Source organism: Chrysemys picta, chromosome 2, assembly GCF_011386835.1.
Source record: "Chrysemys picta bellii isolate R12L10 chromosome 2, ASM1138683v2, whole genome shotgun sequence".
Lineage (NCBI taxonomy): Eukaryota > Metazoa > Chordata > Testudines > Emydidae > Chrysemys > Chrysemys picta.
Window position 1 is genome coordinate 251,188,286 of NC_088792.1, and position 26,903 is coordinate 251,215,188.

General features: G+C 40.9%; 1 protein-coding gene across 7 annotated transcripts in view; it reads right to left on the reverse strand.

Annotated features, from left to right (window-relative positions):
* The window catches only part of STK3 (serine/threonine kinase 3), a 298,853-nt gene that overhangs the window by 65,670 nt on the left and 206,280 nt on the right, over positions 1–26,903 (reverse strand). The window lies entirely within an intron of this gene.

Here is a 26,903-nt window from a genome sequence, read left to right on the forward strand (position 1 = left end):
GATCCAGCAATCCATCCCCCCTCTCGCCTTCTTTTTCTGCCAGTAACATAGACAGTGCTTGCTCCAATACTGAAAGTTCAGAGTTCAAACTTGCTGATGATGCATGATGGGGGGGTTGTTACACTGTCACATAAGAACTTGTTTTTATCCTTTTCCTTTAAACAAATTTCATATGCAAAACTCTTTTAAAAGAATGTTATTTAGGTTGCAAAGTCAAATACTTAAAAGATTTACAGTTGGCCCTGCAACCTTAATTTTGTCCCTTCCCTTTGTCTACAAGCATTATGATACAGCCTTTAATTGCACGATCATCTACTATGTTTTCCATAGGACTCTTGCCTCATTCAGTGCACAGGATGGACACGCAACAGAGCAGAATTAAGCTGCACAGGAAACCATACATTAACATCTCCTAACTTTTAAATCTTCAGTTTGCAACCTAAATAATGTTCTTTTAACACTTTCTTTTTAAATATAATACCGCATTGGTTGAGATTTGTCAATCAATTTAGCCTTCCTCACAACCATAGTTCCACAAAATGGCACAATGAATAAGATAGAAAAAAACATTCAGTGTCTCATAAATGAACACCACAGACTAATATTCTGCTGAGTATTTGGGTCTATAGTTCCGTATGGCAGAGCTTGGGATAGAGAGGATGGTTATCTGAATATGTCTTAACCTAGTCAAGACTGAAATAATGCTAGTAAATGTGAGGAAGCAACCAGATGAAATAAGATTACATTAGTCCCCATTTGATAAGGAAGTGCACCTCCTGCTGTTACTTTTGTTAGGAAGTGATGCCTGATTCCCAGCTGCTCCTGGGCATCCAAGTTGCAGCTGTGGCTAATCCTCCTTTTTAAAATCTGCATTTGCTAAGGGCACACTTTTCTTTCAGATATGCATCACATTATAGTTGCTATTCCTCACCTCATGATTAAACTATTACAATGCATTATTTTATTACGCTACACCTTAGCTATCCAGAAATTTATGTTAGTGCAGAATGTGGCTGACCACTTATTAAAAGGTAATTCTCTCCATGAGCACAGTGCACTGGCTGCCAGGTGACGCTCAAGCTGTTGGTTTTGTCTTTAAAGCCCTAAACTAGTCTGTTGCACTTGCTATCTGTGAGATCTTTGCTCTCCCTCATGTGTTACAGCAGCAGTTCTGGTCAGCAGAGGCACTCCAGCCAATAACCCTCTGATCAAAAATGGCAGGTAATTTTCCATGAGGATCCTCAACACTAGAATTCATACCTCCCCCATCCATGGTCCAAGAGAACCCAAGTTTGCTGACCTTCAGGCCATGATGAAGGGCTCATGGTTTTTGGTAATGGGACAGCCTGAAGAGTATGGGGAGGGGGAAATTACTGTCCTCTGGACTCCTTTGGGGGGCAGGGAAAAGTGGAAGAAGGACCTGTAGTCAATCTAGATGAGTTAGTTCTTACATCTGGATTTAACTTGTGTATTTTCTAATATTTGTGTAAGTATCTAGAAATTAATGTGTCTTTCTAAAAATAAAAAATATGAAAAATAAATAACGGGTGCTATAATATGGCAATTTCCCCATGACTCCACAGAGCCTGTGAAGCTTACCAGCGTTCTGTCCTCTGCTAGCTGCTGTTACCATGACAACAATTCTCTAAAACAGGTCAGGTAGTTTTAAACTATCCAGTGTTTCCAGTTATTTTCTCTAGTAGTTTTAAATTAACCAACCTCTTTAAGATGATCAGAGGATTTTTGCCAGTAGACAACACAGGACAGCACTGTTAAGTTTCACAAGTTATGCAGAAAGAGGCCGAGTTGCTTAAGTATCTATATCTCTCTACCTCATTGACTTTCCAGCTCTTTACAAATCTCATCCGAAACCTTCTTCATTCTCTTGTCAATATCTCTTAAAATTAAATAATAAAATGGGAACAGAAAATTATCTGTATTTTACTTTAGTAAGCACAAGTGCTATCGAGTTTGGGTGGTATGAAGGGACACGATGTACATTGAGGGCCAAATCTTGCTAACCAGTAGGACTGCTATCCTTGCATGAGGAAGGAGAGCAGGATTTGGCCCTGGGGACTCCAATCCTTCAAAGGGATTTATATTACAGTAGTGTTAGAACGGTCTGTGCACACATATTGGAAAAAACAATCCTGTCCTGGAAAGTTAACCATCACAAACTACAAGCAAAGAAATGAAAGGTTATATAATATACACATAAAGTGAGATGGGGGATGACAGGCATATGTCTTGTTAGTTCCATGTTTTGTTTCTTTGAAGATGCTTTTCTCTCTCTCTTTATATATATATATATATAAAAACTAAATAACTGTCTACCCCTCAATCTACAATAGCCATTGCCAGTCCCATCTTTCACTTGTTAGTGCCTTTCTTTTTTCTTTTTTTTTTTTACTTCAACAGGCCGCTATGTATGGATAAGGGACCACTCACACAGACCCCTTTCCATACCTTGACCTAAAGTTGTATTTTATTAGTGATCTAAAACTTTACCAGAAATAAAGAAATAGCTATGACTTTAGAAGTTTGTGGCAGGGGGAACAAACAATGAACAGGCTGATGTCTGTATATATTATAGACACAACATGGATCCAACAAGATGCATGCCTAACTTACTTTAATTGTTTTACTTGAACATACACCTCTTTCCCTCCCATCCTTAGGTAGTTGTGTGTCTTTTTTTTTTTTAAACATTGTAAGATCATTAGGGCAAGTTGTCTTTCCTTGTGAGGACAGCATCTACTACATTTGTGGACTATCTTAATATAATTAACAAATAACAATCATAAAGTAGCATTTAATATTTTAATTAATACATTAAGTTACCATTTTATAAAAGCAATAATTTAGTTGGAAAAAGTGCAATATTTTACAGAGGTGACAGTCTTGACTCCATATTTAAGGTTGAGTCTTGCACTTAAAACAGAGATCCAACCACTTTATTATGTATGAAAATACAGTATATCACTAAAACTTATCTTAGCACTTACTTCCTGAGTATAGAATAATTTTTTTTTGAGGATTTGCAGGTAAATTGTCAATTAGTTTGAGTTGAAATTAATTTAAAAATGGGTTCTTTAACAAGGAAGAATGGGCGCCACCTAAATCAAAATGGAACCAGATTGCTGGCACTTAAAATTAAAAAGGTCATACAGCAGTTTTTAAACTGGGGGCTGGGGGAAAGCCGACAGGTGTGGAAGAGCACGTAGTTCGGACAGAGACATCCCTAAGGGAGGATCTATTAACGGAGATTCTCTATGCTCCCAGTGGCCGCGGTTCACCGCTCCAGGCCAATGGGAGCTGCTGGAAGCGGCAGGCAGTAAGTCCCTAGGCCCGTGCTGCTTCCAGCAGCTCCCATTGGCCTGGAGCAGCGAACCGCCGCAAGTGGGAGCTGCGATCGGCCAAACCTGCGGAAGGGGCAGGTAAACAAATCGGCCCGGCCGCCAGGGGCTTTCCCTACACAAGTGGTGTCCCAAGTTTGGGAAACACTGAAGTAACTAAATGGGATTCTTTTTCATTTGACTGTTTCTGATCAGATCCTACCTGTATTTTATCCTTTTCCATCCTCTCTTCCTTACCAGGACATAGAGAGAGGTAAATAGTGGTGTCCCCCAGGGGTCTATACTGGGACCAGTCCTATTTAACATATTCATAAATTATCTGGAAAAAGGGGTAAATGGTGAAGTGGCAAAATTTGCAGATGATACAAAACTGCTCAAGATAGTTAAGCCCCAGGCAGACTGTGAAGAGCTACAAAAGTATCTCTCAAAACTGGGTGACTGGGCAACAAAATGGCAGATGAAATGTAATGCTGATAAATTAAAAGTAATGCACATTGGAAAACATAATCCCAACTATACATATAAAATGATGGGGTCTAAATTAGCTGTTACCACTCAAGAAACAAATCTTGGAGTCATGTGGATAGTTCTCTGAAAACAATCAATGTGCAGCGGCAGTCAAAAATGTTGGGAATCATTAAGAAAGATAGATAATAAAAGAGAAAATATCATATTGTCTCTACATAATTCCATGGTATGCCCACATCTTGAATACTGCGTGCAGATGTGGTTGCTCCATCTCAAAAAAGATATATTGGAATTGGAAAGGATTCAGAAAAGGGCAACAAAAATGATTAGGGGCATGGAACAGCTTCCATATGAGGACAGATTAATAAGACTGGGACTTTTCAGCTTGGAAAAGAGACGACTAAGGGGGGATATGATTGAGGTCTATAAAATCGTGACTGGTGTAGAGAAAGTAAATAAGGAAGTGCTCTTTACTCCTTCTCATAACACAAGAACTAGGGGTCACCAAATGAAATTAATAGGCAGCAGGTTTAAAACAAACGAAAGAAAGAGTTTCTTCACACAACACACAATTAACCTTTGGAACTCTCTGCCAAAGGATGTTGTGAAGGCCAAGACTAAAAGAGTTAAAAAAAGAACTAGATAAGTTCATGGAGGATAGGTCCATCAATGGCTATTAGCCAGGATGGGCAGGGATGGTATCCCTAGCCTCTGTTTGCCAGAAGCTGGGCATAAGCGACAGGGAATGGATCACTTGATGATTACCTGTTCTGTTCATTCCCTCCGGGGCACCTGGCACTGGCCACTGTCAGAAGACAGGATACCGGGCTAGAAGGACCTTTGGTCTGACCCAGTATGGCCGTTCTTATGTGCTTTCTAAATTTAGCTGTTGATGTCAGACCTTTTTGTTGTTCTGAATGATGGCAGTAATGAAGTAGCACCGACTCTTCAGATTTTTCATATAGTTAAAACACAAATTTTGTGCACAGGCTACAAGTGAACACATTTTTAGACTAATGTTCAATTTTTGCTCTAATTCCTCATAACTGAAAGTTTCTTTTTCAGCCAGAAAAATGTTTTTCCATAAAGAACTGGCTTATTTTCAAAATTGCCACCATTTCCTATTGTTCTCATTGGGACTCAGGCCACAGGCAGGTCTTAGTAAAGATGGCCACCTTTTCCATTTACTTGTTCCTCACAGTGTTCTTTCTCTGCCTCCTGACAGCGTAGGGAGTCACTGTTCTCCTGAGACCAGCCTGGCTTCACTGCTGCTGGAAGCAAATGAAGGTAGTGGCCATCTTTACTGAGGGCATCCTGAAGCCTCAGTTCCATTGAGAACCACTGGAGATGGTGGCCATTATGAAAAAAGGTCTGCTCTTTGTCAATTTGCTGAAGTAGAATTTTTTTCTTCAGTTTGTGTTGAAGGAGAAACTTTCAGTTATGAAAAATAATACCTAAAATATTGGCCTATAGTGACACCATGAGGGAAAAAAAATCAAATTTGCTTTTAAAAATCACTTCCATCTAATCTGGGACTAGAGTCACTGAGGCCTAGTCTACACAAAGGTTTTGTTTTGGTGTAACTATTTTGATTTTTTTTTTAAACAAAATTGTTGTACCATTACAACCCTAACGTGAATGCAATTAGACTGCATAAAAGTGCTCACTGATAGTTAAAGTAATACAAATTTTGTGTGTCGAAAAGGCCTACATTACTGTTATGTCCTCTCAACATTAATTCCATCTTAACATTGTTTTTGTCTGGGAACTATACAGAGTATGTGTTTTTATTAAAATTATTGTATGAACATGTGCTGTAAGCTATCAGGAAGGAAGCATTTCATAAATCTAGAGCTAACATTTTCAAATCTGTGTGCCTAAATCTAGGCTTCTAAATCCACACTCAGGCACTTAAACAAAAGTGGAGTGATTTTTCTAACAAGCTGAGCACCCAGAGATCCCATAGTCAGTGGGAGGTTTGCCATTAACTTCAATGAGATTCTGTGGGACTGAGCCTTACATGCAGAGCTTGTCATTGTACTGCTCTAGTCTTAAATGACGACTTATGTAACATTATCAAATATGTTTAAAAGTTTGTAACATGTCCATGTTTCTTCTCAGTCAGGTGATCTTAATGGGGTATTCCATTTTTATGTATTTATTTATGTTTAAATAGAGATTCTACTCTGGAGTATAGTCTTGAGCAATACATAAATAGCAGGAACAATGAATACAAAATTAAAGAGCTCAAAGAATGATCTAACCCCTTATGTCCCATATAATTATCTTTTTTTGCAAGTAAAACATTTTTCACATAGAAATATGTCTCAATCACTCCCACACTTAGCATGAAATCATAAAATGTATTCCAAGAAAAAAAGAATATATTTAGAATGATACTTTTGGGGGAAGCTACTGCCTTTTTTTTTAACTGTGTGTATAGTACCCAGCACAATATGTCCCTGGATCCATGACTGGCAGGTCTAGCCATGACCACAGTACAATTAATAATAAATAATAAATATGATAGGTAACAATCCTACACTGATGAGGAGAAGAAATAATTGACAACACAGGAGAGCTCTTTTCTTCTCTAATGTCTACAGTTCATTTAATCATAAACTGCAAATGACAGCAAAAAGAACTATGTAGAAATTTTTAACCTTGTGCATTATACATTATGCAGACATCTGTACACCATTAATATCAGTAATTTAATTTTTCATACATTGTGTTGAACACTTATTCTTAATATACAACCTACTGAGTCCTTGCTGGTCTGTGGATCAAGGCATGAGATTCAAATACAACTCTCTTGAATACAGTGCTCTAACCACATGGCTACCAAACTAATCCAGGAATGTCTCCTGTTAAAATATTGGAATCCCATTTGACTAGTTCTTATGCTCCTATTTGCCTCTTGTAGAAAAATATTTCCATTTTGTTACAATGTTAAACTGAAAAGAACCAACATTTTCTTTAATGTATCACAGAATGAGGAAATCCTTTTCATAACCAAAAAGTTACATACATTTACTTAAGGCAGCTTTGCAAAATTCTACTCACCCATTCTCCTGAGGCAAGTTTTATTTTTAGGGTTTTTTTTCATTATCATTAATCATCATGGCAAAGACTAGGAGAGTAGTTTTTGTGCCTGGTCTGGTAAATTTGCATGATATTTAGTGAGACCGATTTAAAAGAACACTCTCAAAGTCGACAAACCCCAAATGTAACCTATCCCTCTCTAATACTATTCCGTTTTTGGGTGAGATATTGTACCCAAAGGCACGGTACATTGCTTTGACATAAACAGTAATTCATGTAACATGGAAACTATGCATCTAGAGACTTCTGAGTTAAATAACTTTTTAGTGAGAGGACACAATGTCCAGAGACATGAAACCCCATGTTCTGATGTGTGAAAAAGCATCTTCTAAAACCTGTTCAGCTACAACTGTTTTTCAAAACACGTGTTTCAAAACTGTTCCTGGACCACAAAGGATACTACGCTCTGCTCAGTTAGCTATATTAATACAGACAATTGGTTACTACGGTAACAAGATGGACAACTGTAACTAGCTGTGCTGCTTTATCTCACCATTCTTATTGCTTATTTATATTTGTTCTGTTTAAACTATGCATGAATTATAAACCTATTATATAACTAAGTATATGCAAACTAGTTCCATCCTCTCCATTCCAGTTTGTTAGAAGAAAAAATGTTATCATATTGTCTGTAAATTTAAACTCTTCATCATGAAACAGTTTCACAACTGATAGATTAATACAAGAGTTGTGCAAAAGTGATGGAAAAATTTCATGACACTTGTTGTCCTTTTATTATGGATCATTTTGTGACTCAGAAATGTTGTTTTTTTAATTAAATTTTCATCATGCTGATCTTTTTACATTGAAATATTTGACATCACAAAAATGAGCCAGGACGAGAAGACTCCACATACATCAACAAAAAACAGTATTACGTTATTAACTGCATAACACAAAATTGCAGAAACTTGGTTGCGGTTTTCAGAAGGAGATTTGTGTTTGGAACAAATAATTAATCATTAATTGTTGGCATGAGTGAAATTTTAAAAGGCACCTAAGTTACTAAAGCACTTCTAAAAATCTCACCTGATATTCATAAAAGGAGAACTGAACATAACAGTACCTTTCTATTTAGCTCAAGGAATTGTATCAACAATAGCTTAAAGAACTGGTAACTAAAAATCTTTATCAATATTTATTCATATATAAAAATGCAAAAGACCATTCTAGCTTTGTAAGGCCCCTTCCTTGCTTCCCCATCTTATAAAACTCCCAGAGAGTGGGCCCACAATGTGAAGCTGATGACTGGTAGCACTGTCTGATGGACATTAATGATGTAGACATTAAGATTACAGAAAAGCAATTATCCTATCTATTTAAATTTCATGAATTATTAATTATTCCTCCCCCCTTCTCTCTACAGTATCTTTTAGTTAAACATCTTAAACCTTGATACAATGATAGAAATCACTGCATCTGATTTTCAGTCATTCCATCCTGCACTTGGGGCGGGGATGGAACTGGGGAGCAAAGGTAAATTTAAGCCACCCTTATGCCAGTTCTACCCCAGCTGGGTTGACACTCTGCTTAGGTAATTTACACCCCCCTTCAAAGTCCCTTTATGTTTAAGACATAAAAAGGCCATAGTGTAGCTGAATCAGGTTTATTAGCCCTGCATTTGACTGGCAGAACTTAAATCAGCAAGCCCTAATTAACTTTATTTAAGGTTGGCCAATTCACTTGGAAACTAATCTCTGCTCCCAAATTTTTAATTTATTTTACATATTGGTGTATTTCCACCATTGGTTGTATGAACAATGATTGTACGATCAATCTAATAAATTAGTGTCATGTCACAGGAACCATCTTCCTTCCTTCCATACAAGAAGCTACTGTACTAATCCTCTATAAAAAGAAGTACAACAGTCAAAGAGTTCAGCTTCTAAGATATACACAAGGCTCACAAAATATGTGCCGGGTGTGGAGGTGCACCCACTACAAGTACATGTGTGCAGACTGTATCATCTCTGCTCTCTTTGCCGACTTATGAACTGAGATTGATGAGAATTCTGCATGAAGACCAGATTGCCAATATCAACAATCCCCCATCTGGTTCACAAGAACAGACCCTGTATAGCATGGTATGCAACCCTTGTTTGTTTCATATGCCTGCTCACTATCTAAACAAATCCAGCAACTTGAATTTCTTACTTGTTCAATTAAGAAAAAGCTAGCCAAGCTAGCTTCCTGCAAGCATCTGGAAATGAATTTCAGTAATAAGACTCAAAGAAGAGCTCTGTGTAGTTCGAAAGCTTGTCTCTCACCAACAGAAATTGTTTCAGTAATACCTCACCCACCTTGTCTCTCACAAAAATCATACAATTTCAAATAAAGCAAAACTAATATATTTTAATACTTCAGAGTGCTCAGAAAAGGGCATGAAATGGCTCAACCAAAGATTATTACATGAAAAAATTTCCCCATCATATATAGAGAATATTCCAAGCACAAAGTCAACAGCTGCTCATATAAATCAAGGTAAAACCAGTCAAGGCTAAGAATGGAAACAAGGGGGCTCTCCAATGAAGCTAACTTAGCAGAGCAAGGTTGTTGGTTTTTTTAATTATATAATTTTAATATATATAATTTATGGGAGTTTAAATTAAATTTTATATGTTCTGTAGTCATGTAATGGTATTTTACTATTATCTAATCAATTGTCACATTATACACGTGTAAATGTTAAATAAAGTACTTGGTGTCTGCACTATTATTTTATAACAATTATATTCCTAATGTATTTGTTTTGCATGGCTCCCATGGAACTATTCTGCCTAGGGTACCAGATGGCTTTTTAAATTTTTGTTACTTTTCCAGAATCTTTATGTCACCCAAAATGTATCTACTTAATATAGGATACTGTAGTTGCTGCAAAACATGATCTACACGTTCTCTGTTTAATGCTAAACAATCTGCATATCATTCCTGTTTGGAAATAATTATATCAAAGACAGAATTCACTACACTCATGTCGCTGTAATAAACAGATTTGCCTTTTATATTTTTCATTAGTTATCCTACATGGAAAAAAAAGTTTTCCTCAATTTTTAAATGCTGCTAAAATAACTGATTTACTCAGTGAAATGAGACTTCATAACTCTTGCTAAATTAGATTACGTTGGTAGTGCCAATGCCTAAGTGATTAGTAATTAGAATAATTTACCATTTTGTGTACCAACATGCTTAGTGTAGAACTATTTATTGAGTTTGCATCCCACAATAATACAGATTACCTAAGGAAAGAGGTTTTCATGTACAATTTCATAGTAAAAAAGTCAAAAGGTGGGGAGAGGACTAATTAACAAAATATATACAGCAAATTACAATCTAGTGAATTGAGATTTGCAGGTTATTCCTCACACCTGTGATACAGGTGCCAAAGAAATCTGTGAATATGTTCTTTTGCGAAGGAAATCATGAACAGTTCCCTTTATTTGTTTTTGAAAAATAATTCCTTAATTGCTCAGATAAAAAATTGACAGTCAACACCATCATACAAAGTAATGGATGACTCTCAAACCCAGAATGCAGAAAGAACAACAAATAAAGTGAAGAGATCTGCTTAAAGAATACTATGTGTCATTTTATTGCCAACTCAAAATAACGGATTGCCTCCAGCATTTAAGCTATCTAATCGAAACCATTTCTCATGTAGAACAAAACCAAGATAGAAAAAGAATTTGCCCATAGAAAGACATGATAGCTATAAAAACCAACTACATTCAAAAAGGCTTGGCTATTTAAACAGTTCAAATTAAATAAAACACAATTTGGGCTAATCTGGTTCTCTATTCCAAATTTCAGAGAACCAAGCTACTAGTTTATGAACCTGGGGAGGAAGGAGTGAGCCCTAATAAAACTTTTCTTAGCTTGGTCAATTAAATGGCTAAGCCTTGTCTATAATATCACATCTGTATACAGTATAGTTTAAATATATTTTTAATAATTTAAGGTCACATTCTACCACCCTTACTCACATCAAGTAGTAACCACTGACACGTCTACTCGCAAAGTAAGAAACCACACCTCTACCCCGATATAACGCGACCCGCATAACACGAATTCAGATATAACGCGGTTAAGCAGCACTCCGGGGGGTGGGGGGAAGAGGGGCTGTGCGCTCTGGCGGATCAAAGCAAGTCCAATATAACACGGTTTCACCTATAATGTGGTAAGAATTTTATAACGCGACTCGATATAACACAAATTCAGATAGAACGCGGTTAAGCAGCGCTCCGGGGGGGGCGAGGGGGGGAGGGGCGGGTGCGCTCCGGCAGAGCAAAGCAAGTCCAATATAACGCGGTTTCACCTATAGTGTGGTAAGATTTTTTGGCTCCCAAGGACAGCGTTATATCGGGGTAGAGGTGTACTTAACCTAAGTCAGGTAGGCAGAATTGGGGCTTAAATAATTATTTATACCGTGCCATCAAACAGACAAAAGAATGTGCCTAAATGAAGAGCTTCCAATCTAAGTAATGGATGAAAGAGAAATCCCCAATGATTCCTGAATGCAAGTTTTAAGCAAGTTCAAAGCCTACCAGTGCCAATCAATCATTCTAATAAAATAAAATTAATAGAATTGCAATTTGTATTTCTCACATATACCAAATACTTTTATGTCTGTATTCTATATTTTCAGAAAATTGTTTCTTAAATGCACAAAAAATAAAGCAAAAATTGGTTTTATATTAACATTACTCTCTTTTTGAGTTAGTCCTGAAGCCTAAAGTGAAATTTGAGATGCATTAAAACACAAACCCCTACATGCCATTAAGTAACATCTATATGCCAGAAGCCGTTTAAAGGAGTATGTTTAGCTATGTAAATTTAAAGCACATTCAAAAATCAACCACAAGAGGGGAAGGTTATGTGCATTGAATAAGTGATACTGGTGCTTTCAGTACAATTTAGTTAATAGTTAATATATGGTTTTATTTTTTCCACAAAATGTAAAAACTAAAGATTCTCTGTAAAAATGCAATTTTCCTGTTTTTCCACAGCAAACAGATTTCTAGGATCCCTGCTCATCAGCACTGCTTTGAGACATCCAGACATCTCTTAATTAATTGGCCTCTCAGAGTTGGTAAGACAACTCCCACCTGTTTATGGTCTCTGTAGATGTGTATATATATCTCCTCAATATATGTTCCAATCTATATGCATCCGAAGAAGTGGGCTGTAGTCCACGAAAGCTTATGCTCTAATAAATTTGTTAGTCTCTAAGGTGCCACAAGTACTCCTGTTCTTCTTTTTGAGACATCCAGTCTCCCAATAAGTGATAATTTAAGAAGGGGCAGTATCAATATATATTACATTTTAAAAAACGACATTAAAATAACATGATGGTTCTAAAGTCAAGCAAGTGTGTCAGTGCTGCCAAATCCCTCAGTGCTAAGTGCATTCTAAGATGTGTGATACTTGGAAGGTCTGCTGTTCTGCCTTTTCCAAGCTGCTACAAAGCATAGTTCCTTCTAACTATGCATGTTCAGCATAGAGAGACTCTGCATTTCGTATGGGCCAGGCTGGCTGTAGAGACAGAGTGTGGAGAAGCAGGAAGACCTTGCAGGGAGACAGCTTACTCCTTGCCATGCTGAAGATCCAAGAAGCAAACCAAAGGTAGGGGTGAAAGACAGGAAGGGAAAAATCTGAAAGACCTCACTAAAAATGGTGCAGCCTGTATCCTGCTGTGCATGGAATCCATGATTAATCTGACATCATTTATGATTAACCACTGGTATATGTAAAAAGATTTGGTATCTTAGACCCCAGACCAGCAAAGCAGTAAGCATGTGCTTAACTTTAATGGGACTATTCATAGAATCATAGGATTAGAAGGCACTGCAAGGGTCATCTAGTCTAACCTCCTGCCAAGATGCAGGATTTCTCATGTCTATTCATGTGCTAACAGTGTTTTTAAACATTTTATTTACTTAAGTCCCTGCAGTACTGGCACCTAAGTAAATAAAATGTTTAAAAATCTGTATTGGTTATTCATTTATCTGCGGTTCATTGTCATAAAAGACACATATTCCTGGGTTTCAGCCTTTGGCATGAGATTTAGAAACAGATTAGCAAAGTAAAAGAATCTGGAATCCTTAGCCGAGTAACAGATATGGAATGTCACAGCCTTCTTTTTCAACAGAGGAAAATAAAACTGATATGCCATTTCCCAAGGGAAGTTGGATTAGTGAGTGTTTATCTATTATAATTAATGCTTTCAGTAGGCAGAATTACAAGTAAATAATTTCAGATTTTTTCTACTGACGCAAGTAGATTATTAAAAAGAACATAGTCCCAGCGGCTACAAAGCTCAAGCAAGGCCTTCTTGAAAACAGATGTGGTAGAATCCTTATTCATGCTCAAGAGCATCTTACTCCTCAAGTGTAGACTACAATGGACCACTTGTGGAGGAAAGTGCTATTCAACATGAGTAAAGGGTAGAAGAATCAGGTCCATTGAAATTACCCACAATGGGCCCAATCCAGCACAATTTATTCTGCCAAAACTCCCATTGACTTCAATGGGAGCTTTGTCTGGGCAAATAATGTAGCATTACACAAATAACCAGAAATAGAAACAATCAAATCAGGAAATTCAGAAAGACACCATGACCAGGAGACACAAGGTAACAAAATTTAATGAAAAAACAAAACATGAACATTTGCCTTCAAAAGAGAAAAATCATTATTGAAATACTTTTTTTAAAGCTTAAATTCAGCAGGAAATGATGGCTTTTCATTCACCTGGAAAGTTTCCTACTTGCCAGTGGCAAGTGTATTTCTGAAACCATATATACAGACATCCATATCTACAACCATACACATATCATCCTTAAAATTTTTCCAATTGTCTTAGATAACTAAATAACTTTACCCCAGTTTTTGAAATGTTTTATGTATTCATTATAGTAAAGTTAGGTAATTCTGCAGGTATTTGAGTTAACCTTATCTGTTTACAGCATCTAAAGGCAAATTAACAGGTTTCTAAGGGTGACTATTGAGTCTGCGTTATATAATTTTTGTTGTTTCAAAACAAATAATTTTATTTTAATATACTTCTATCCTGAATTTGCAGGTACTAAGAAGAAAAGGTTACTCACTTGGTGCAGTAACTGGAGTTCTTTGAGATGTGTGTCCCTGTGGATGCTCCGCTTTAGGTGTGTATGTGCCACTGCACCTTTTTTGGAGACATTTGATAGCAGTGCCCTTTCTGCCTGGACATGCGCCCTACACATCCTCATGCCTCATACTGAGGCTATATAAGGCTGTGCAGGCAAACTGCCCTCACTTCCTTCTCTACCGCAAAGCTCACAGAGGCAGCTCCGAAGCAGAGGGGAGGAAGGCGGGTAGTGGAGCATCCACAAGGACACCCATCTCGAAAAACTCCAGTTACTGCACAAGCTGAGTCAGAGCTGTAACTAAGCATTTTAGCACCCCGGGCAAGGAATCATATTGGTGCCCCTTCGAGGCAACATGTGGGGGGGTCACAAGGTCACTTGCTACCCCCGATTTCTGCCTCCTATTTAGCACAGAGATTTTCAAACTGTGGGGTGCACCTCCCTAGGGGGATGCATCCCACGGTTTGAAAACCGTTGCCTCCTGCCAGGAGCCAGCAGAGCCGAAGCTGGTTGGAGCCTCCTTGCCCACTCAGGCCTCTGGCTCTCCATGCTGTGGGAGCTGGGCACTGGCTGGCTGCTTGGCAGACCTCCCTGCCCTGCTCCCCGAGCCAGGCTGCCTCTGCACAGCCGGGTGCTTCCCAGGGCAGGTGGCACAGCTCTGAGCTACATCCCTGACACGCTCTTACCTCTGCTCTGAAAGCCCTTGGTGCCAGCAGGCAATACCACTTGGAGCCGGCCCCTGCCCATAAAGCCTGGCTGCCTTGAGATGCTCCCCAAGGTGCTCCCTGGACTACTCATTCCCTTTGGGCACCTGCCTCTCAGCAGCCTGGTCACAGTCCGCTCACCGCCCGGGGACCTGACACTGCAGCTGGGTCACTCTTCCCACTATCCCTGCCCGCTGAGCGGAACTGCCCCTTGCTCCCCTTGGCTGCACTGCCCCGGTCCCAGCCCCGTGGCTGCCAGGCTTGTGGTCACACAGCCTGACCTCTGAGCTCGGCCATGTGAGCCCGGTGCCTAGGTGCTGAGGGTAAGAAGCTGCTGGCAGGGCGAACTTGCTCCCACCATCTACAGAAACCAAGGTCGTGAGAACACAGCAACCCCTAGGGTTACCATATTTCAAGTTCCACATAGAGGACACTGCAAGGAGGAGGGGGTGGAGGAGCTGGAGGGGACATTTTGGGGGAGCTAGAAGGTATATCTGCGGGATGCTGGAGGGGATATCTTGGGGGGCGCTGGAGGTGGGCTGCAAGTGCTGGGGTGGGGGGCTGAGCTGACTTAACGGGGGAGCTCCACCTGCTGGTGTTGAGGGGATGCTGCATGAGGGGGTCCTGCTTTCCCCCTATTTCCCTATACCCTTATTTTCCCCATCTCCCTTCCCCAGTGCCACCTGCCCTATCCCCTCCCCGACACTTCCACACCCGCCTGCTCCATTCCCTTATCCCCTTCTTTTCCCCTTGCCCTATCCCATGCCTCTTCCTTCCCCACTGCCTCTTCCTCCACCTCATCCCCCTTTTTCTATATTCCCCACACACACTGCGGGCACTCACCGTTACACAGAAAATAGGATGAGGGCCATATAGGGCACCCAGCACACGTAGCAGAGGAAGACGACTGGCACTAGGACCCAGGAGGCGGCATCCAGCTTTAGAGGCAGGAGAAGCAGCTCCTGATTCTCCCCTCTGCTCCCTGCCCAGACCTCTACTTGCGGCGGGGTTGGGGGGGGTAGGGAGGGGAAGAGGGACAACACCCTCCCCCCCAACTACACCCATGGACTCCGGCTGATGCGGCTGGGCCCAATCCTGCAGGGGTGAGGGGCTGACACCGCTTGGCCTGATCCTGCACTGCCCCATTTTTGCACCCTTGCTGGCTCTGCGCCCTGGGTGGCTGCTCCTCTTTCCCCGCCCTAGTTATGGCCCTGAGGTGCATAACCTCTCCTTCTTTGAGTAGTGTCCCTGGGGTTGCTCCACATTAGGTGATTCCCTAGCAGTAACCCTTTAAGGAGGTGAGAGTTTCAGAAAAGAGTCCATTACTGAAGAAGGAACTGGTTGTCTCCTGCCGCATCTAATCTTGCAGCGTGAATTAGGGCTTACTGGTAGGAAAACATATGCATCAAGGACCATGTTGCAGCTCTGCAGATTTCACTAACCAGAATGTCTTTGAGTAGAGCTACAGACATAGACTGTGATCTTGTCAAGTGTGCAGCCACTCTTATGGGAGGTGTAACCTCAGCTAAACCATAGCAGGCAATAATAAATCCAGAGATTCATTTAGAAAGTCTCTCAGTGGAGACAGGCACTCCCTTAGACCTATTTTCAACAGAAACAAAGGAATCTAGGAGTCTTCCTGAATGGCCTAGTCCTTTCCAAGTAAAAGGCTAACACCCTCTTAACATCTAGTGTAGTATTAAACACAGACTCTTGTGTAGACTGATGAAGCTTAGTAAAAAACTCTGAAGGTGAATGATTTGGCTACAATTCAGAGGACACCTTAGGTAAGAACTTTGGATGAGGTCATAAAGATACCTTCTCCTTGGAGATCAAAGTAAAGGAAGGGTCTGCCATTAGAGCCCCCATATCCCCAACCCTTTGAGTAGAGTTGATGGCTACCAAGAAGGCCATTTTCATAGACAGATGTAACAGTAAGCATGTAGCTAATGGCTCAAAGGTTGTCTCATGAGACAGTTAAGAACCAGGTTGAGATCCCAAAGTGGTGTAGCGGCTCTAGTCTATGGACAAAGAGTGGTAAGTCCTTTTAGGAATCTCACTGTAGTTGGATAAGCCAAGAAATCTTCCACTGACAGATGGAAAGCTGTTATTGAAATGAACCTTGGGATGGAACACATAGAAAGGCCTGAATTTTTCAATTCCAAGAGGTAATCCAAAATTGAGGAAAGAGATGACTGGATAGAAGAAAGATGGCACTGGTTACACCAAATATTACATCATCTCCATTTCTGAAGTAAGTATGTCTAGTAGATTCCTTTTTGCTATCTAACAGTATCTTTTGTACTTCCGATACACATGTGGTCTCTAGTCCCAAGAACCATTGAGGAATCAAGTTTGTAGTTGCATTACATTCAGATTGAGGTGAAGCATCTGATTCATATCCTGAGATGACAATAAAGGTTTAATTGGGAGCAGACACGGAGACAAAGAGGTGAGTTTGATGAGGTAAGGAAAGCAAACTTTGGCTTGGTCCTGCCTGTTCTTGATAAGGACCTTTGAGAGCAATGGAGTTGGAGGTTATGCATAGAAGAGACCCTTTGTCCATGTAACAAGGAAAACATCTCCTAGAGATTGGGGATCAAGGCCTCCTCTGGAACAGAATTTCCTGCACTTTGTGTTGGCAGCCACGGCAAAAGGATCAACGTGTGGAAATCCCCAAGCTAGAAATATTTTATTGAGGACTCAAGAGTCAACTCCCATTCATAATTCAGGGAGAAAAGTCTGCTCAGGTTGTCTGCCATGTTGTTTTGTATACCCAGGAGATAAGAAGCCAAGATGAGTATCCAATTAGCTATGCACCCATTCTGAAGCTTTATCACTTTAGTGCAGAATGAGAGAAAATGTGCTCCACCCTGACAATTGATATAGTACATGCACACTATGTTGTCTGTCATGATCTCAATGGACTTGTTTTTGAGTAGGAGAAGAAAGTGGAGGCAAGCATTTCTGACCACATTTAATTCCAACAGATTGATGGGCAAGTGTTGTTCCTGTTGCGACCATTTGCCTTGAGGACCCAAATGTGCTTCCCACCCCAAGAGGGAAGTGTCAATATTAATATGACTGTAGGAGGGTTCTGGCTGAACAGGATTCCTGCACAAACTTTGAATGGATTAATAGACCAAGTGAGTGACTGTAGGACCTGACTGCATACAGATACCTGTTTACTGGCTACATAAACAGCCCTGAGCCACACCTGGAGATATCAAGGAGGCAACCTAGTGTTTTGTGTCCCAGCAGTTGCAGACATGTCCTTGCTGGAACTTGAGGGCTGAACTGCACTCTTTGTTTGAGGTTCTCTACAGCAATGAATCTCCCAAGAGAGAGATAAGCGCTCCCTGATATCAAATCCATTAGCCCTCGTATAAAGAGAATTCACTGTATAGGGGGTCAAGATTGATTTCTCAAGATTTAACTGCAGGGCTAGACTTTGGAATAGTGCAGTTGTTGTTTGAACTGCCAACCATACCTCCTGATATGACGGACCCTTGAGGAGACAATCTTCAAGATAGGGAAAGACAGTTATTCCTCAATGACAGAGGCAGGCAGCTACAACCGCCAATATTTTTGAGGACACCCGTGGACAGATGAAAGGCCAAAGAGTAGGACCTGGTACTTGTAAGAATTGTGATTAAAATGAAACAAAGAAATCTTATGAAAAGGATGAATCCACTACGTGGAAGTAGCCATCTTTGAGGCTGCGTGCCGCAAACCAGTCCTCTAATTCCAGGGAGGGAATTATAGCTGCTAGCAACACCATCCTGAATTTCTGATGTCTGACATGCTTGTTCAATTGTTTGAGATCTAGTATTGGTCTCTTGCCCCCATTTTTCTTGGGTATCAGAAAATATCCAGAATAGAACCATTGTCCCCTGTGTTGAAGTGGGACTGGCTCTATGGTACTAGGCTTAGGAATGATGAGATCTCCAGTGTCAGCAATTGCTCATGAGAGGAGTCCCTGAGAGGAATGGGTAAGAGGGTTGGAAGGGCAGGGTGGAGGTAAATTGGATAGTATAACCTGAAGTAATGGCCTCTAACACCCATTTATCTGATGTTACCATGCTTGATGCAATAGAGAGAGGCAGTATCCAAATTGAGGAAGGAGGATTGTGTCAGACAGCTGATAAAACCTGGTCATTGGGTGATCTGGACTCTTGACCAAACTATCAAAACTGGTGTGAGGAGGATGCTAAAGGCTGGGATGAAGCAGTCAAGGTAGCTGCAGGCTCTTTGTTTAAAAACCTCAACTTCTTAGCCGGTGGCCTACGGAAGGTGGAAAACTGAGCAGCGGGGGATCTTTGTGCTGATTGAGACCTGCTAAACTTCCTTTTATTTTCAGGCATGTGTACCCCACAAGACCCTAGATCCTTTAGAGTATGAAGCAAGTCATCCATGGAATCTGCGAAAAGCTTCTGGCCATCAAAAGGTAAATCTTCCACAGTCAATTGTACCTCCTGTGGAAACTCAGACAACTGAAGCCAGGAAGCTTCCTCACCACTAGTGCAGCGTAAACAGACTTGTCTGCAGTGTCTGCAAATCAAGAGAAGCCTGCAGTGAAATTTTTGCAAAAAGCTGACCCTCCTTTATTATGGCGCTGAACTGTTCTCAATGATCCTGTGGTAAATGGTCAATAAAAGTATTAAACTTCTCATAGTTCAGTTAGTCATAACTTGACATCAGTGCCTGGTGGTTAGCTATTCTGAATGGAAGTGTTGCTGATAAATAGCTGTTACAACCAAACAAGTTCTGTCTGTCCGCATTCATTGACTGCATCCACAACCACAAAATTTGATGCTGGATGAGAAAAAAAACCCTCAGAATTCCTGGCCGGAACATAGTATTTATCAAACCTCTTGCATGTGGCAGGGTTGGGGGAGGTTGCTGGAGTTTGCCAGATGGACTTGACTCCATCATTAGAATTCTATACTTAATTTCCCTGTTTTTACTGGATCTTCCCTTAAAAGAAGAAGAAATTTTACACTTACTGAGAATGTGAGAGTGTCCCAAGCAACAAATGCAGTGGGAGTGCTAGTCACTAACAGGGATTACTTCTTGACCAGAGAGGCATCTTTTACATCCTGGGGAGCCAGCATTCCTGACAGAAGAAAATGTTGTTCAAGCCCCTCAGTAGGGGAAAAAGAAAAACAAAAATGTGTGTGTGTATTTTAAGAAAACGGGAACAAATGTTCCAACTATATGGTACTAAACCTACTACTACTAAGAACTAAGTATAAAGCAAAAAGACTAATAAAGGGGGGGAAAGGTACACAGTGACCAGGCACATGCTAGACTCCATCACTGGCCAAAGGTGGTTGAGAAGAAACTGATGGTGGCTCACCAGCACAGACTTATATAGCCTTTGTACCGGGCACGAGGATGTGTAGGATGCATGTGTAGGCAAAACAGAGACTGCTACCAAAAATCTCCAGTCAAAGTCGCAGGGGCACGTGTGTGCCTAAAGTGAAACATCCATAGGGACACTACTCGAAGAAGAAAGGTTGATATTTTTTGGTTAGTATTTGGAAAACTAGCAAATAAAATAGACTAGGAAATTGACTATTTAGCAGTACAACACAAAGAAAATATACCTTCTGGATTGAAGAACTTATGCCCCAATTCTGCACATGCATAAACCAATTGAATGCTTGCAGGAATAAGTGGTAATCCCAATATCTTATTTCTCTGAATGCAAAAATAATCCACCCCATTTCATTTATTTAAAAACTCTTGTATAAGCAAAATATCTTAAATATTTCCTTTAGTATTAACTTTGTTTAAAACTAAAATATGCATCTGACTTTTTCTTTTTTTAATTAATTGCAAAGTTTGACTGGCACATCTTCCCTTCTACACTGCATTAACAAAAACCAGATACACTAATAAACTTGATATTACTTTTCCCTCTCCAGACATCTGAATACGGTCTGTTACCCTCCATTATTGTGGCACTTTTTGTTCTGCCCTTCTGGCTAAAGACTAAAGTATTTGTTGGCTGCCACCATTGGCACATTATGTATTTGCCTCGGGGAGTGTGGTAGAACATAGTACAATCCTCCTCCCTTTTACAGAACCATCGTATCATCTTCCATATGAGACTGGCCACTACCATCTGACATGGTGCTAGCTCTTCCACCTGGTATCACAGAGCACTAGTACCATATGCTAGCATTAGAGTGGGTCTGGAGCAGCGTCCTTACTTTAGAATTAAAGTGTTAACCTTCGATCCCTAGACAAACATAGCAGTCACTATTGCCTGTATTCACTTTTAGAATCTCTATCTTGGTCCCATTAAGTATAATTCCACTTGAGATAGAATAGAGTTCTTTAGTACTAAAAGTTCTCCATTATTTATCTTTTTCATTAATGATTTAAAAGACTGTATGTCAGTAATCTAAAAAATTAATGTTGATTTCATAAAAGTAGGAAATTTATTATGCATGCTTCCCAGAGATTTATCCTTTTGGAAAGTCTCTTGCAGACCTCTCAGCAATAGTGGCAATAATTTTTTCCAAAGCATTCTAATTTAAAAAAAACAACATTTCTGACTGCTTAAAAACTAACTGAAGTATTTTGAAAACAAATAAATACATAACAATTCTCCTAATGGTTAAAACCAATGGTCCATCTAATCCAGTATCTTGTCTCTGACAGCAGCCAGTACCAGATGCTTCAGAGAAAGAAACCATAGTGAACAATTATGGAATAACCTGCCCACAGAAGATTCTTGCCTGTCAGTAACTGGTTGGCTTATGTCTTGAATCATGAAGGTTTTTGTCCCATCCCAAACTAAAACATTAATCCTAAATAAAGTAATTTATACTTTTATTCTTGTTATCCATATAAATGTCTAATCCTTTTTTAATCTTCTTAGCCTCAATAATGTATTTTGCAACAACTGCCACAAATTAATATTGTTATAGTCATGTTGGTCCTAGGATATGAGAGAGACAAGATGGGTGAAGTAATATGCCCCAGACCTGAAGGGCTCTGTGGAGCTCAAAAGCCTTGTCTCTTTCACCCACTGCTGTTGGTCCACTAAAATATATTGGACCCATCTTGTCTCTCACAAATTAATATTGTGTAAAAACATATTCAAGTTTTAGTAGGTTTTAAAAACAGCATCACCACTTCAGGTAACTTTTAAAATGTTGTTTGTAATTTTTTGTGCTACTGGTTCATTCTATTAATCATCTGAGATCTCAAATAATTTTGAATATTTATTTATTTATTTATTTAAAAAATCATTTCAGTTGAATTTTAAAAAAGCTAAAGCACTGAAGAGGTTCAACAACAGTAAGTCACTACACAATTTCTCGCTAAAGATTATAAATTATTTAGGCCTTGATCTTACACATAGCAAACAACTTGATACATGTGAGTAGTCTCACTGAGTTCAATGGTACTATTGCTAAGCTAGTGAGGAGGGCTTTAAACTAGGTTCGCCGGGGGATGGTGACCTAAGCCCGGAGGTAAGTGGGGACGTGGGATACTGGGAGGAAACACAAGGAGGAGGGTGCAACAAGGGAATCCTCCTTGGCTCATACTGAGAAAGCAGGGCAATCGGCTAGTTATCTTAGGTGCCTGCACATGAACGCAAGAAGCCTGGGAAACAAGCAGGAAGAATTGGAAGTCGGTAGGGTAACTCACATGACTGGTGCACTGTCATGGATGAGTATAAACTGTTCAGGAAGGACAGGCAGGGGAGAAAAGGTGGAGGAGTTGCACTGTATATAAGGGAGCAGTATGATTGCTCAGAGCTACAATATGAAACTGGAGAAAAGCCCATTGAGATCTTTGGGTTAAGTTTAGAGGCGAGAGCAACAAGGGTGATGTCGTGGTGGGCACCTGCTATAGACCACTAGGCCAGGAGGATGAGGTAGATGAGGCTTTCTTCGGACAACTAACAGAAGTTTCCAGATCACAGGCCCTGGCTCTCATGGGGGACTTCAATCACCCTGACATCTTCTGGGAGAGCAATACAGCAGTGCACACACAATCCAGGAAATTTTTGGAGTGTGTTGGGGACAACTTCCTGGTGCAAGTGCTGGAGGAACCAACTAGGGGCCATGCTCCTCTTGACGTGCTGCTCACAAACAGGGAAGAATTGGTAAGGGAAGTACAAGTGGGTGGCAACCTGGGCAGCAGTGACCATGAGATGATCAAGCTCAGGATCCTGACAAAAGGAAGAAAGGAGAGCACCAGGATATGGACCCTGGACTTCAGAAAAGCAGACTTTGACTCCCTCAGGGAACTGATGGGCAGGATCCCCTGGGAGGTTAATATGAGGGGGAAAGGAGTCCAGGACAACTGGCTATATTTTAAAGAAGCTTTATTGAGGGTGCAAGAACAAACCATCCTGATGTGCAGTAAGAATAGCAAATATGGCAGGCGACCAGCTTGGCTTAACAGAGAAATCTTCAGTGACCTTAAAAACAAAAAGGAAGCTTACAAGATGTGGAAACTTGAACAGATGACTAGGGAGGAGTATAAAAATATTGCTCGAGCATTCAGGGGTGTAATCAGGAAGGCCAAAGCACAATTAGAGTTGCAGCTAGCAAGGGATATGAAGGGTAACAAGAAGGATTTCTACAGGTATGTTAGCAAGAAGAAGGTGGTCAGGGAAAGCGTGAGACCTTTACTGAATGGGGGAGGCAACCTAGTGACAGATGATGTGGAAAAAGCTGAAGTACTCAATGTTTTTTTTGCCTTGGTCTTCACAGACAAGGTCAGCTCCCAGACTGCTGCACTAGACAACACAGTATGGGGAGGAGGTGAGCAGCCCTCACTAATGAAAGAAAAGGTTAAGACCTATTTAGAAAAGCTGACATCCACAGGTCCAGGGGCCGGATCTAATGCATCCGAGGGTGCTGAGGGAGTTGGCTGATGTGATTGCAGAGCCATTGGCCATTATCTTTTAAAATTCGTGGTAAGTGGGGGAGGTCCCAGACGATTGGAAAAAGGGAAATATAGTGCCCATCTTCAAAAAAAGAGAAGAAGGAGAATCCAGGGAACTACAGACCAGTCATCCTCACCTCAGTCCCTGGAAAAATCATGGAGCAAGTCCTCAAGGAATCCATTTTGAAGCACTTGGGAGAAGAGGAAGGTGATCAGGAACAGTCAACATAGATTCACAAAGGGCAAGTCATGCCTAACCAACCTGATTGCCTTCTATGATGAAATAACTGTCTCTGTGGATACTGGTAAAGCAAGTGGACGTGATGTATCTTGACTTTAGCAAAGCTTTTGATATGGTCTCCCACAGTATTCTTGCAAGCAAGTTAAAAAAGTATGGATTGGATGAATGGACTAGAAGATGGATAGAAAGCTGGCTAGATCATTGGGCTCAACGGGTAGTGATCAACTGCTCGATGTCTAGTTGGCAGCCAGTATCAAGTGGAGTGCCCCAGGGGTCTGTCCTGGGGCTGGTTTTGTTCAACATCTTCACTAATGATCTGGATGATGGGATGGATTGCACCCTCAGTAAGTTCGCTGATGACATTAAGCTCGGGGGAGAGGTAGATACGCTGGAGGGTAGGGATAGGCTCCAGAGTAACCTAGACAAATTGGAGGATTGGACCAAAAGAAATCTGATGAGGTTCAACAAGGGCATGTACAGAGTTCTGCACTTAGGACAGAAGAATCCCATGCACTGCTACAGGCTGGAGACCAACTGCCAAACGGCAGTCCTGCAGAAAAGGACCTGGGGATTACAGTGGATGAGAAGCTGGATATGAGTCAACAGTGTGCCCTTGTTGCCAAGAAGGCTAACGGCATATTGGGCTTCATTAGTAGGAGCATTGCCAGCAGATCGAGGGAAGTGATTATTCCCCTCTATTTGGCGCTGGTGAGGCTACATTTGGAGTATTACATCCAGTTTTTGGGCCCCCCACTACAGAAAGGATGTGGACAAATAGGAGAGAGTCCAGCGGAGGGCAACGAAAATGATTAGTGGGCTGGAGCACATGACTTATGAGGAGAAGCTGAAGGAACTGGGCTTGTTTAGTCTGCAGAAGAGAAGAGTAAGGGGGGGGATTTGATGGCAGCCTTCAACTACCTGAAGGGGGTTTCCAAAGAGGATGGAGCTAGGCTGTTTTCAGTGGTGGCAGATGACAGAACAAGGACTAATGGTCTCAAGTTGCAGTGAGGGAGGTCTAGGTTGGATATTAGGAAAAACTATTTCACTAGGAGGGTGGTGAAGCACTGGAATGGGTTACCTAGGGAAGTGGTGGAATTTCCATCCTTAGAGGTTTTGAAGGCCCTGCAGCGGGGTGGTCACCCGCTCCAGCCGTAAAGGGCTTAAAACAGCCCAGGAGAGGGCGGTGGCTGGGAAAAGCAGTTCCCAGGCTGAGTGGGGAAGTAAGCTCAGCTGTGGCCACGCCCCAAGTAGGGCTCAGCTGGCCCTTATAAGAGGGCAGTAGGCCAGGAGCACAGACAGACTCTCTCTCTAGCCTGGTGAGACGGAGGGACCTGGCTGCTGGGAGTGTACCAAGGTACTTGAGGTGGAGCAGGGCTGGGGGAAGGCCCAGGGAGCTGGGGAGCTCCGGCCTGGAAACCCCCAGGCTGTGGCCTAGTGGAAGGCCAAATAGGTACTGGGGTTGCAGGGGTCAGCCCAAAAGAGGTAGGCAGAGGCAGCAGGTCCAAACCCCCTTGCCTACGATGAGTGGCATTTATACTGCAGTCTGCCCCAGTGAACGGGGGCTAGATGGAGACTGGGCAGTAGCCAAAGACTGAGGCGAGGTGGGGATAGTGGGTGGGGGTTCCCTGGGGAGGGGAGACCCAGAGACTGAGGGGTGTACTGCCCGGGGGCAGCACCCCGGCATGCAAGGGGTCCAGGAGGGACTTGGGGGCCAGGAAAAGCAGGACACCGGCCTGCATAGGGCGCTCCGATGGCTGGAGAGCTAATTCCCAGAAGGTACCAGAAGGAGGCGCCGCAGGGGTGAGTCCCGTACGGTTACAGGCCCGGCTTGACAAAGCCCTGGCTGGGATGATTTAGTTGGGGTTGGTCCTGCTTTGAGCAGGGATTTGGACTAGATGACCTCCTGAGGTCTTCCAAACCTGATCTTCTATGAGTCTATGATTTGTGTGTGTAAATTTACATGTGGATAAATGAGCACAGGATCAGGACCTTAGAATTTACAAATGTATTCACTGTGTTTGTAATTATCAGCCCATCTATAAAAGCAAAACAGTTTTTACAACAGTTCTACAGAAAATTTATTACCACCATAATAAACCACATTTAGATACAGATAGTTATTTTCCAATGAATAATGCACTAGTTATTTCACTGGCTGATTATGAAGATGCTGGCTATTGTATCTTTGTAGTCTAGAAAAAAAAAAGTGTACTTATTCAAAAGCTTTATTCTCCTACAGCAACAGTTTATACTGTGCTGTTTCACTTGCCATATCATAGTAGCTGAAATTTAAGAGTCAACTTTATTTAGAAAGACAGTAAGTAAAAACTGAGAAAAAAATCCTACACCTACAGCTGTTTTTCTCTTTCTGAAGGTATCTTGTGACCAAATTTAGCTACTACAGTGTAGTGAAGGAAAGAACATGTTAAAGCTACAATAGGTATGTTAAATTCCTTTGTTTAGAAAGGTTAGAAAATATAAAAGAGTGGGGGGAGGAGTGGGAGAAAGCTGTTATAGCTATACATCACATGTCCAAATCAGTCTTATCAGTTTATTTATTTCATTTTGATAAAAGAACATTTTAAAACTATATAGGTTTACTGGCTGCTTAGGAACAGTTCTTTTTGGCTCATCATATTTTTCATTGTTATCTTAAAAAAAAAACAACCCACATTTTGAAGAAAAAGACATTCAAGCTAGTGTAACAGAGAGCAAACAGATCAGTGTATTATTTCTAAAGATGTAATAGTTTGTTCCAGAAATCACAGGAATTGTAATACAAGTTGTACCAAAAGGCTCAAAGGACACATTAAGTGATCTTATTCAATCTACTTAGGACATATGTAAATTGCTCTGCCTAGTTTAAAATTCTTTCTACATGTCTCTCTTGAGATACTAACTCAAAAAAAAAAAAAACCCCACTTACAGTATTCTCATATATTTGAAGGCTTTAATAAACTAGGTCACACAACCAGTTTGATAAAAATAAACTA